This window comes from Ranitomeya imitator, chromosome 10 (assembly GCF_032444005.1).
Source record: "Ranitomeya imitator isolate aRanImi1 chromosome 10, aRanImi1.pri, whole genome shotgun sequence".
Lineage (NCBI taxonomy): Eukaryota > Metazoa > Chordata > Amphibia > Anura > Dendrobatidae > Ranitomeya > Ranitomeya imitator.
In genome coordinates this window covers 22179234-22191354 of record NC_091291.1, presented here as the reverse complement: position 1 = coordinate 22191354, position 12121 = coordinate 22179234, and the positions used below count along the sequence as shown (strand labels likewise).

At 45.8% G+C, this 12121-nt stretch overlaps 1 protein-coding gene across 1 annotated transcript in view; it reads right to left on the bottom strand.

Annotated features, from left to right (window-relative positions):
* The window catches only part of IGLON5 (IgLON family member 5), a 429206-nt gene that overhangs the window by 326082 nt on the left and 91003 nt on the right, over positions 1-12121 (bottom strand).

Genomic DNA, 12121 nt, shown 5'->3' with positions numbered 1-12121 from the left:
TAGACAACACCGAGACCTTACCTGTAGAAAACACAGAGACATTACAGGTAGACAACACCGAGACATTACTGGCAGATAACATCGACATATTACCGGTAGAAAACACCAAGACATTACCGGTGGACAACCAAGACATTACCAGTAGTTAACACTGAGACATTACCGGTAGACAACACACCGGGAAATTACCGGTTGAAAACACCGAGACATTACTAGAAGTGTTGTGAATTCTGTTGTCGGGCTCCCTCCTGTGGTCATGAATGGTACTTCGGCTGGTTCTGTCCATGGACTTCCTCTGGTGGGTGTTTCAGATTTTCCTTCCACAGGTGACGAGATTGATTCGTTGGCTGCTGCTCTATTTAACTCCACTTAGATCTTTGCTCCATGCCACCTGTCAATGTTCCAGTATTGGTTTAGTTCACTCCTGGATCGTTCTTGTGACCTGTCTTCCCGGCAGAAGCTAAGTTCCAGCTTGTATTTCTTTGGTTTGCTATTTTTCTGTCCAGCTTGCTATTTTTATTGTTGTCTTGCTTGCTGGAAGCTCTGCGACACAGAGGGAGCGCCTCCGCACCGTGAGTCGGTGCGGAGGGTCTTTTTTGCGCCCTCTGCGTGGTCTTTTTGTAGGTTTTTGTGCTGATCGCAAAGTAACCTTTCTATCCTCGGTCTGTTCAGTAAGTCGGGCCTCACTTTGCTAAATCTATTTAATCTCTGTGTTTGTATTTTCATCTTAACTCACAGTCATTATATGTGGGGGGCTGCCTTTTCCTTTGGGGAATTTCTCTGAGGCAAGGTAGGCTTTATTTTTCTATCTTCAGGGCTAGCTAGTTTCTTAGGCTGTGCCGAGTTGCATAGGGAGCGTTAGGAGCAATCCACGGCTATTTCTAGTGTGTTTGATAGGATTAGGGATTGCGGTCAGCAAAGTTCCCACGTCCCAGAGCTCGTCCTTTATTATCAGTAACTATCAGGTCATTCCGTGTGCTCTTAACCACCAGGTCCATTATTGTCCTGACCACCAGGTCATAACATAGAAGACAGTACAATGGACGAGACATAACATGGAGATTATTTCTGTGATACATTTTATGTCGGGGACGGATGTTGGGGGTTACATTTCATCTCATGTCTCGGGGACGGATGTTGGGGGTTACATTTCATCTCATGTCTCGGGGACGGATGTTGGGGGTTACATTTCATCTCATGTCTCGGGGACGGATGTTGGGGGTTACATTTCATCTCATGTCTCGGGGACGGATGTTGGGGGTTACATTTTATCAAATGTCTCGGGGACGGATGTTGGGAGTTACATTTTATCAAATGTCTCGGGGACGGATGTTGGGGGTTACATTTCATCTCATGTCTCGGGGACGGATGTTGGGGGTTACATTTCATCTCATGTCTCGGGGACGGATGTTGGGGGTTACATTTCATCTCATGTCTCGGTGACAGATGTTGGGGGTTACATTTTATCCCACGTCTCGGGGACGGATGTTGGGGGTTACATTTCATCTCATGTCTCTGGGACGGATGTTGGGGGTTACATTTTATCCCACGTCTCGGGGACGGATGTTGGGGGTTACATTTCATCTCATGTCTCTGGGACGGATGTTGGGGGTTACATTTTATCCCACGTCTCGGGGACGGATGTTGGGGGTTACATTTCATCCCATGTCTCGGGGACGGATGTTGGGGGTTACATTTTATCCCATGTCTCGGGGACGGATGTTGGGGGTTACATTTCATCTCATGTCTCTGGGACGGATGTTGGGGGTTACATTTTATCCCACGTCTCGGGGACGGATGTTGGGGGTTACATTTCATCTCATGTCTCGGGGACGGATGTTGGGGGTTACATTTCATCCCATGTCTCGGGGACGGATGTTGGGGGTTACATTTCATCTCATGTCTCTGGGACGGATGTTGGGGGTTACATTTCATCCCACGTCTCGGGGACGGATGTTGGGGGTTACATTTTATCCCACGTCTCGGGGACGGATGTTGGGGGTTACATTTCATTTAATGTCTCGGGGACGGATGTTGGGGGTTACATTTTATCCCACGTCTCGGGGACGGATGTTGGGGGTTACATTTCATCTCATGTCTCCGGGACGGATGTTGGGGGTTACATTTTATCCCACGTCTCGGGGACGGATGTTGGGGGTTACATTTTATCCCACGTCTCGGGGACGGATGTTGGGGGTTACATTTTATCCCACGTCTCGGGGACGGATGTTGGGGGTTACATTTTATCACATGTCTCAGGGACGGATGTTGGGGGTTACATTTCATCTCATGTCTCCGGGACGGATGTTGAGGGTTACATTTTATCCCACGTCTCGGGGACGGATGTTGGGGGTTACATTTTAAAGTTGAAGGAGCGGAGCCGCTATGTAAGAGGCCAATCTTACAATGTCATGAGCTTTATCTTGTGGCTTTACATGGGACTGCAGGGGAGACGTTTTCCCATGTTCTGCACTAATGATGGGGCTCCCGGCTCTGCTTCCTCGGCCGTTGACATCCTGGGTGACATTGTGATCGCCCCTTTGTTCTATATTATTAACAAGGGTGACATGACGCCCTATCCGCAATGCGGAGCCGGCTGGTGGCCATGTACACAAAGTGATTAGGGAAAATAAGACCATCACAGGCTTGTCAAGATAAAGAGCGAGGAGCCGAGGACAAGGGGAAGATAAGCAGAGGAGACAATGGGGAGGGGGCGAGCGGAAGCCGGAGATTAAGAGAGAGCAAGGAGAAGACCCTAATGAGAGAAGGAAAGGGGGAGAAACGAAAGCGACGGCGCCAATCCCAGAGCCGCAGACATGGCCGAACAACGTCAGGAAAACTACAAATACAAAACAGAAATCTTACAATTCTCACAGCGGTCACTGGGGAGTTATTAGCCATTAGAGGTGTTATCATTACCAGTCATTGTACATGAAGAGGAGGAGGAGGTGAGCTGTGATATCACCCATTGTGAATGGTGGATCCTGTGTTATCTGCTGTATATAGAGGTGTTATCAGTCATTGTGCAGGAGGAGGAGGTGAGCTGTGATATCACCTATTGTGAACGGTGGATTCTGTGTTATCTACTGTATATAGAGGTCTTATCAGTCATTGTACAGAAGGAGGAGGTGAGCTGTGACATCACCTATTGTGAATGGTGGATCCTGTGCCATCTACTGCAGAGGTCCCCAACTCCAGTCCTCAAGGCCCACCAACATGTCATGTTTTCAGGATTTCCTTAGTTTTGCCCAGGTAATAATTGTATCACCTGTGCAATGCAAAGGAAATCCTGAAAACATGACCTGTTGGTGGGCTTTGAGGACTGGAGTTGGGGACCTCTGATCTACTGTATATAGAGGTGTTATCAGTCATTGTACAGGAGGAGGTGAGCTGTGATATAATCTATTGTGAATGGTGGATCCTGTGTTATCTACTGTATATAGAGGTGTTATCAGTCACTGTACAGGAAGAGAAGGAGGTGAGCTGTGACATCACCTATTGTGAATGGTGGATCCTGTGCTATCTAGTGTATATAGAGGTGTTATCAGTCATTGTACAGGAGGAGGTGAGCTGTGACATCACCTATTGTGAATGGTGGATCATGTGTTATCTATTGTATATAGAGGTGTTATCAGTCATTGTACAGGAAGAGGAGGAGGTGAGCTGTGATATCACCTATTGTGAATGGTGAATCCTGTGTTATCTACTGTATATAGAGGTGTTATCAGTCATTGTACAGGAGGAGGAGGTGAACTGTGACATCACCTATTGTGAATGATGGATCCTGTGTTATCTACTGTATATAGAGGTGTTATCACTCATTGTACAGGAGGAGGAGGTGAGCTGTGACATCACCTATTGTGAATGGTGGATCCTGTGTTATCTACTGTATATAGAGGTGTTATCAGTCATTGTACAGGGGGAGAAGGTGAGCTGTGATATCACGTATTGTGAATGGTGGATCCTGTGTTATCTACTGTATATAGAGGTGTTATCAGTCATTGTACAGAAGGAGGAGGTGAGCTGTGACATCACCTATTGTGAATGGTGGATCCTGTGCTATCTACTGTATATAGAGGAGTTATCAGTCATTGTACAGGAGGAGGAGGAGGTGAGCTGTGATATCACCTATTGTGAATGGTGGATCCTGTGTTATCTACTGTATATAGAGGTGTTATCAGTCATTGTACAGAAGGAGGAGGTGAGCTGTGACATCACCTATTGTGAATGGTGGATCCTGTGCTATCTACTGTATATAGAGGTGTTATCAGTCATTGTACACGAGGAGGTGAGCTGTGACATCACCTATTGTGAATGGTGGATCCTGTGTTATCTACTGTATATAGAGGAGTTATCAGTCACTGTACAGGAGGAGGAGGTGAGCTGTGACATCACCTATTGTGAATAGTGGATCCAGTGTTATCTACTGTATATATAGGTGTTATCAGTCATTGTACAGGAGGAGAAGGTGAGCTGTGACATCACCTATTGTGAATGGTGGATCCTGTGTTATGTATTGTATATGTGGGTGTTATTAGTTGTTGTATGGAGTGTTAGCTCTTCTATGATCACCATAATGCACAATTGTGGCTTGGTCAGAAAAAATGCTCCTTGTAAGACATCTGACCTCTGATCATTCCCATCCCCAGGGTCTCCTCACCCCCAGGGTCTCCTCACCCCCCAGGGTCTCCTCACCCCCCAGGGTCTCCTCACCCCCCAGGGTCTCCTCACCCCCAGGGTCTCCTCACCCCCCAGACCTTACATCGATGGTGGAGCTTTTTATTACTTTAGATTAACGCTGGCTACATTGTATCATTACATAAGGGAAGCAGCTGAATCTTTCAAGTTCTCATATGACCTCCAGGACCCGACTAAGTCACTTCGGAGGCGGAATTACTGTCGGAGCAATTTGTGATAACCTTTATTCTACCACGGAAACATTTTTTTTTTTCAGCGGAAGACTTCCTGGGGGAAAGACAATTGAAGAAAACTGCGGGGGACAGATACAGGCTTTTTATTGCTGATTACATAAGACAATGTTGTGTACCCATTTCCAGAAATGGCGCGGTGATGGGGGTCACACTGGGGCCTGGGGGTCCCGACTCACACAGATCCGCCTTACCAAAACTATAAGGGGCATATCGAACCTCGCAATGCCAAGCAGGTCAATGGCGGCTCGGGGGTCTCCTTGTGATGCCAGGAAGCCAGCAACTGGTTCTGAGCCCTGCGGCCCGAAGATACAATGTATCATCTGTGGTTACAAGAAGCAATGGAGATGCAGCAGAGTCAAGATTGCACGAAGCGTTACATTGTAGGGATGATGCAGAAAATAACTGGTTCCCTTATTGTCCGTCATTGCTGGCCTGTAGGAAAATGTTAATCGAAATTGCGAAATAAAAAAAAATAAATAAATAATACATAATAATGATTATATTTAATCAGTTGACAAATGTAAGGAAAACTGTGCAAAAAAAGTTTATTAAGAAAATGCATATATAAAAATAAATATTTATTTTATTATGTATTTATATTGTTACAGGCCTGTAGGAAAATATATTAAAAATAGCAAAAAAAATAAATAAAAATAAAATTATATATATATATATATATATATATATATATATATATATATATATACACACACACACATATATATATAGAAACATCATCTTTGCTAGAATATATGATATAGAAGAAAATAAATATCTTTTCTATTTTATTTTCCTACAGGCCAGTAATGAAAAATATATATAATATTTATATAACAATTTTTTAATATGCTTTGTGCAAAAAAGCGCAATTTTCCTTCTATTTTCAGCTGTTTTGGAGCAAAGCCAGAAAAAAACTCCAGCAAATCTCTTAAATTTTAAGCAGCAGAAAATTGGTTAAAGCTTTTGGACAGGAGAAGGTTCCTTATGCACGGGGAAACAATCGTTTCAGCTCGCGCCATTTGTCTGGGAAGGCAAAAATCTGATAACCGAAAAGATTAACATTAGGCCGCGGTACAATTTCTCGGTTGGCTTCTCCTGCCCACGCCATAATGTACTGATAGCATATAGGGGATTAGAGACACTGCCCCAATCCATATCACAGCACGGAGGTTAAGTGATATATTGGGATGAGGCCCATTATTTTACTGTCCCGGCAAATGCGATTACACAGTCGGATTCAATCATCTAATTTGTACTGGGATGGAATACAGATCCCGGATCCTGCAGAACCGGACGGAGCCCGAAGCAATTATTTCCGAGGACTCTAGAATAAAAAGTACGGCAGGGAAGGGAAATATAGATTCTGTAAGATGCAGATATAACTGGGGAGCACTGTGACATCACTACGTGCATCAATATATGCAGATTTTACAATGACATCACTTACAGAGACAACAGTCACATGACACATTTTGGACATCACGCTAATTAATTGCTGAACATAACTAATATAATACATGGTTTCTCCAAATTCAGCACAAAATGCCACCGACTATTACAGCGTCAGCATTATTTCACCCCAGCTCATTTAGTATCCAATATAGCTCCTCTGGCTGTTATGAACTGCCACCCCTCTGGTTGTTACGACCTGCCGCCAACTCTGGCTGTTATGACCTGCCGCTTCTCTGGCTGTCATGACATGCGGCTCCTCTGGCTATCATGACATACCGCCCCTCTGGCTGTAACGACCTGCCGCCCCTCTGGCTGTCACGACCTGCCGCCCTTCTGGCTGTTATGACCTGCCGCCCCTCTGGCTGTCACGACCTGCCGCCCCTCTGGCTGTCACGACCTGCCGCCCTTCTGGCTGTTACGACCTGCCGCCCCTCTAGCTGTTACGACCTGCAGCCCCTCTGGCTGTTACGACCTGCCGCCCCTCTGGCTGTCATGACCTGCCGCCCCTCTGGCTGTTACGACCTGCAGCCCCTCTGGCTGTTACGACCTGCCGCCCCTCTGGCTGTCAGGACCTGCCGCCCCTCTGGCTGTTACGACCTGCAGCCCCTCTGGCTGTTACGACCTGCAGCCCCTCTGGCTGTTACGAACTGCAGCCCCTCTGGCTGTTGCGACCTGCAGGCCTTCTGGCTGTTACGACCTGCAGCCCCTCTGGCTGTTACGACCTGCAGCCCCTCTGGCTGTTACGACCTGCAGCCCCTCTGGCTGTTACGACCTGCTGCAAATATGATACATATCCAGATGCCAACTTCTAGCCGCATTCCTGGGGCATCTTAGCCCATTTCTCCCAGGCAATGGCCAACTTTGATGTTTTAAATCATGCATCAAGAAATCACAGGAGAAGACATCTTGTCTTCTGTAAGAAGCGGAAGCTTCATGGATATCACTGGATCTTACACAGGCGAACTGACAGAAGATGGCATCTGGCTAAGCATCACATTTACAACAGGTTATAACAGCCAGAGGAGCACTAAGGTACTACAGATGCTTATTATGAAAAGGTTTAAGAATTCTGAGACAGACTGAATCAGGAGAGAGAAAAAAGAGAAAAAAGAGAAAAGAAAGAAAAAAAGATAGAAAGAAAAAAAAACAGAGAAAGAGAAAGAAAAAAGGTAGAAAAAGAGAAAAAGAGAGAAAGTAAGACAAAAAAGAAAGAAAAAAGAAAGAAAAAGAATTCTGAGACAGACTGAATCAGGAGAGAGAAAAAAGAGAAAAAAGAGAAAAGAAAGAAAAAAAGATAGAAAGAAAAAAAAACAGAGAAAGAGAAAGAAAAAAGGTAGAAAAAGATAAAAAAAAGGGAGAAAGTAAGAAAAAAAGAAAGAAAAAAAAAAGAAAAAAGAAAGACAAAAAGATAAAAAAAGAAAGTAAGAAAAAAAGAAAAAGAAAGAAAGTAGGAAAAAAATAAAGAGAAAGAGAGAGCGATAAAAAGATAAGAGATCGGTAATAAGGACATAACACATGATTATGACATCACAGGGCTATATCATTATTCCACGTGCCCGGTGTATGTGCGCATTATATATATATATATCTATTGCCTTCTCTCTACGGACAGGTGACATCTTCCTTTCTGCCACAGCTTATTTTCCCAATTCCGGTCTCCCCCGAGGTCTCGGCACAATGATCTGTGGTCAAGGTCAAACAATGTCTGGCCCTGTGCCGAATATAATGGGACAGGGGGGAATATTCCGCTTCTAGGATTGGGTTAATTTCTCCTCCAGGAGGCCGGTGCGGGCGCAGCGCTCGGCCCACCAAGCTGTCCTACAGGAGGGAGAGAATGGGAAGTAATCAGTCTGCAGCTTTGATGTTGACCCGCTGTCACCGGAGCCGGCTAGACTTGCAGGAATACCTATTGCAAAACATGACAGACGCTGCGTACGCCGCATGAAAGGCAAAGTGATTGTGGCCAGGCAGCCGCCAAATAACGTTTTATTTTTTTGTGTCTATTTGCCCTGAAAATGAAAAAATTCTCCAAATCCTTGAATTGCCCTTTACTGTCACATTATGAAACATTGTAGGCGAAAAAAAATCAGATGTTGTCATCATAGCTCCCAGTAATGCTCCCACAAGGGTCCGCACCCAGACTATCCACTTAAAGGAGTAGAAAAACATGGCTGTTATCTTCTAAAAACTGCGGCTCACATGCCCAGGGGTTGAGTCTAGTACTGTAGCTCGGCTCTAAATCCATAGAAGTGAATGGGGCTGAGCTTCAAGATCACAAAAAGGCCATGGGCAGAAAACAGATGTTCTGTCGATAGTTGGATGGATGAATAATGTCTATCTGTTGATCCACCTAGTAGCCATCAAATTGTTTACCATTCTATTAATCACCGAATATTAATCTATATACCAGCTGTACATTCCTTGTATCTGTGGTTCATCCACCATTATCTATTGATCTTTTTATCCACCTAGTATCCATCCATCCATCATGTATCCCCAGTGGTTGTCGCTTTTTGACTTTCCTTATTTTTTAGGGCACAGATCAGGGACTTCTATTTACTATTTTCAATATTTTTGGACATTTAGAGGGGATTCCTATGTCGGGAGGTTCTGTTCGGTGTCGTTGAAGGATGACTATGGCACAATTCTGTGCCGGAGCCGTGCAGTACATGTTCCATCTCGGAGCAGAGAATCGCACAGGGAGTTTTCTCCATTTATTATACAGCAGCAGTCACAGTGTACAACACATCCGCTAATTGTCACCGTCACCTTTACGTCTCTATTCCCCCCCGTCCTTCTCTCTATTCCGCCCTTATCTTGGCTGCGGCTTCACATCCGCTGCACATTGCTCCCTCGCCTCTGCTGAGTCGCGCGCTGCTAATAGTCGGCCGTGTCACGTGACGCTGCTGAATTATACGAGCTTATTATCTGGGTCGGTAATTGGGGACTTCACAGGAGTCTCCACCGGAGGAGCTGAGAGAGACCGAAAATGACCGAATTAAAGGGAACCTGTCACCGGTGGAAAGGAGCAGAAAAACGTCTGGATTATAGGAAGAGCAAAAGTGACACTTACCCTAAGGTCTCATCATTCTAAGTACATCTAAATAACCCAATTCCGGGTTCCCATTCAGCCTCATCGCCCCTGGAGTATAACATCCAGCCCCATTGCCGCCCCCGGTATACACCCTCCAGCCCCAAATCCACAGAGTTAATAACCTCCAGCACCATCTCCCCCTCGTAAATAATCTCTGGCCTCACTGCCCCCTAGTGAATAATCTCTGGGCCTATAACCCCCCAGTAAACAACATCCCGATCCACTCCCCCCCAGTATATAACCTCTAGCCCCATAGCTCCCCACTGCCGGCTGGATGAACAATTTCCAGCCCCTAGCCCCCCCAGTGAATGACCTCCAGCCTCATTGCCCCTGGTTAAAAACACCTGGCTCCATTGTACTCCAGTGAACAATCACCGGCCTCACTGGTCCCTGATGAATAACCTCCAGCTCTATAGACCCCAGGTGAAAAACCTTGCCCCCTGGTGAATAGTCCCTGCCCCCCCCCCCAGTGAATAACCACAGTGCTTATGGCCCCCCGGCAAATAACCTCTGGCCCCAGTGCCCCCCAGTGAATAAATTCCAGCCCCATCGCCCCCTGGAGATTAACTTCTTGCCCCATCGCCTCCCCCAGTGAATAACCTTCAGCCCCATTTTCCCCTGGTGAATAACCTCCAACCCCATCGCACCCTGATGTATAAGCTCCAACCATCACCCCCTTTGTGTATAACCTCTGGCCCCTCGCCTCTTGTATATAAACTTCAGCAAATCATTCCCTTGTGTATAACCTCAGGTTCCTCACCCCCTTGTGTATAACCTGCGGCCCCTCACTCCTTGGTGTATAACCTCTGGCCCCATCACCCCCCCGGTGTATAACTTCTGGCCCCTTGCCCCCTTGTGTATCATCTATGGCCCCATCCTCCCTTGTGTATAACCTCTGGCCCCTGGTCTATATCATCCGGCCTCCCCAGTGTATAACATCCAGCCCTCATCCCATGGTGTATAATATCTGGCCCCTCATCCCATGGTGTATAATATCTGGCCCCTCATCCCATGGTGTATAATATCTGGCCCCTCATCCCATGGTGTATAATATCTGGCCCCTCATCCCATGGTGTATAATATCTGGCCCCTCATCCCATGGTGTATAATATCTGGCCCCTCATCCCATGGTGTATAATATCTGGCCCCTCATCCCATGGTGTATAATATCTGGCCCCTCATCCCATGGTGTATAATATCTGGCCCCTCATCCCATGGTGTATAATATCTGGCCCCTCATCCCATGGTGTATAATATCTGGCCCCTCTTCCCATGGTGTATAATATCTGGCCCCTCATCCCATGGTGTATAATATCTGGCCCCTCATCCCATGGTGTATAATATCTGGCCCCTCATCCCCTGGTGTATAACATTTGCCCCCCAGCGTACAATGCCAGCCCCATTGCATCCAGTGTACGTATAATGTCCAACCCCTGCCACGCCATCTGCGATTACGGACATGTGACATAATGGCCGATGGTACGGATCTCACTAATCCCAGCGTGGTCCTGGAATAGGAGCCATCGGAGGAACAAGTCCGTCCATGATATTTCTACCCCCATCACCTGGGAGTGATATTATTGAGAAGTTGAAGGAACCGCAGAAACCGCAGCCAAAAAGTGGAGACCCCATAACGTTACAGGCTGAGTAGAAGATGGTAGAAAAGTCCCCAACGCTCTGCTGACCCCATAACTGCAGAGTCCGGACGTTCTCTGATATCAGCACAAACACTGCGCCCCCGCCAGGAGCTTCATGGCCGAGCAGCTGCATGCAGACGTACATCACCAAGCACAATGCCGCGTGTCGGATTGAGTGGTGTAAAGTCACCACCAGCAAATTGACCCTTAAAATAATAATAATAAAAAAATAAAAAAGAGAGGGTTTACATAAAATCCGTATTGTGTATACAGCTCCCATGCAGACCTGTGTGACCACGAACAAGCGATACGAGCAGTCTTAAGGTTGGCAGGAAAAACAGGATGGATTCAAGCACGACTACAGGATGTGACTTGTTTGTAGTCTGTTACCATGGAGACACACAGATCTGGATTAAGAGTTGTAAACAAACATTTTTTTTATGTATTTAGTCTAAATTATTATTTTTTTTTTAAATTTAGATGCATTGGAATATTATGAAAATTAATAGTGGTTCCAAAAAAAAGGAATCACAGGCCAGAATCCTGCAGTTTTTCTGCAAATCTTAATTTTTTTTTAATTTTTTGCTAATTGTTAGATAGGATAATATTGTGGCCCTAATGAGGAGCATGCAACCTGGGAAGACTGTGGATCTCGGCCGCGGCAGGAAGATGCATGCATTAGTCATGGATGGAATGAAACGTATTTTTCCCCGTGTTTCTCTCTTTTTAAAGCTCTACTTGGGAAATTTTCACTTGGGATTTGAATGGGAAATGGAACAAGAAGGGTAAAGCGGTTATAAAGGGTTTTTACACTTGAACAGTAATCTCGGCAATATCGTTGAATAATGTACTGAGGCTTCTAACATATGAGTTTTTCTCAGCCTCTGGCTGCTCTTAGGGGCCGAATCAACAGAGATTGAGTTGAAAAGTCCAAAACTACAACTCCCAGCATGCCCAAAATGCTGGGGATAGCAGTTCGGATCAGTCCGTGGAGCAACATCTGCATA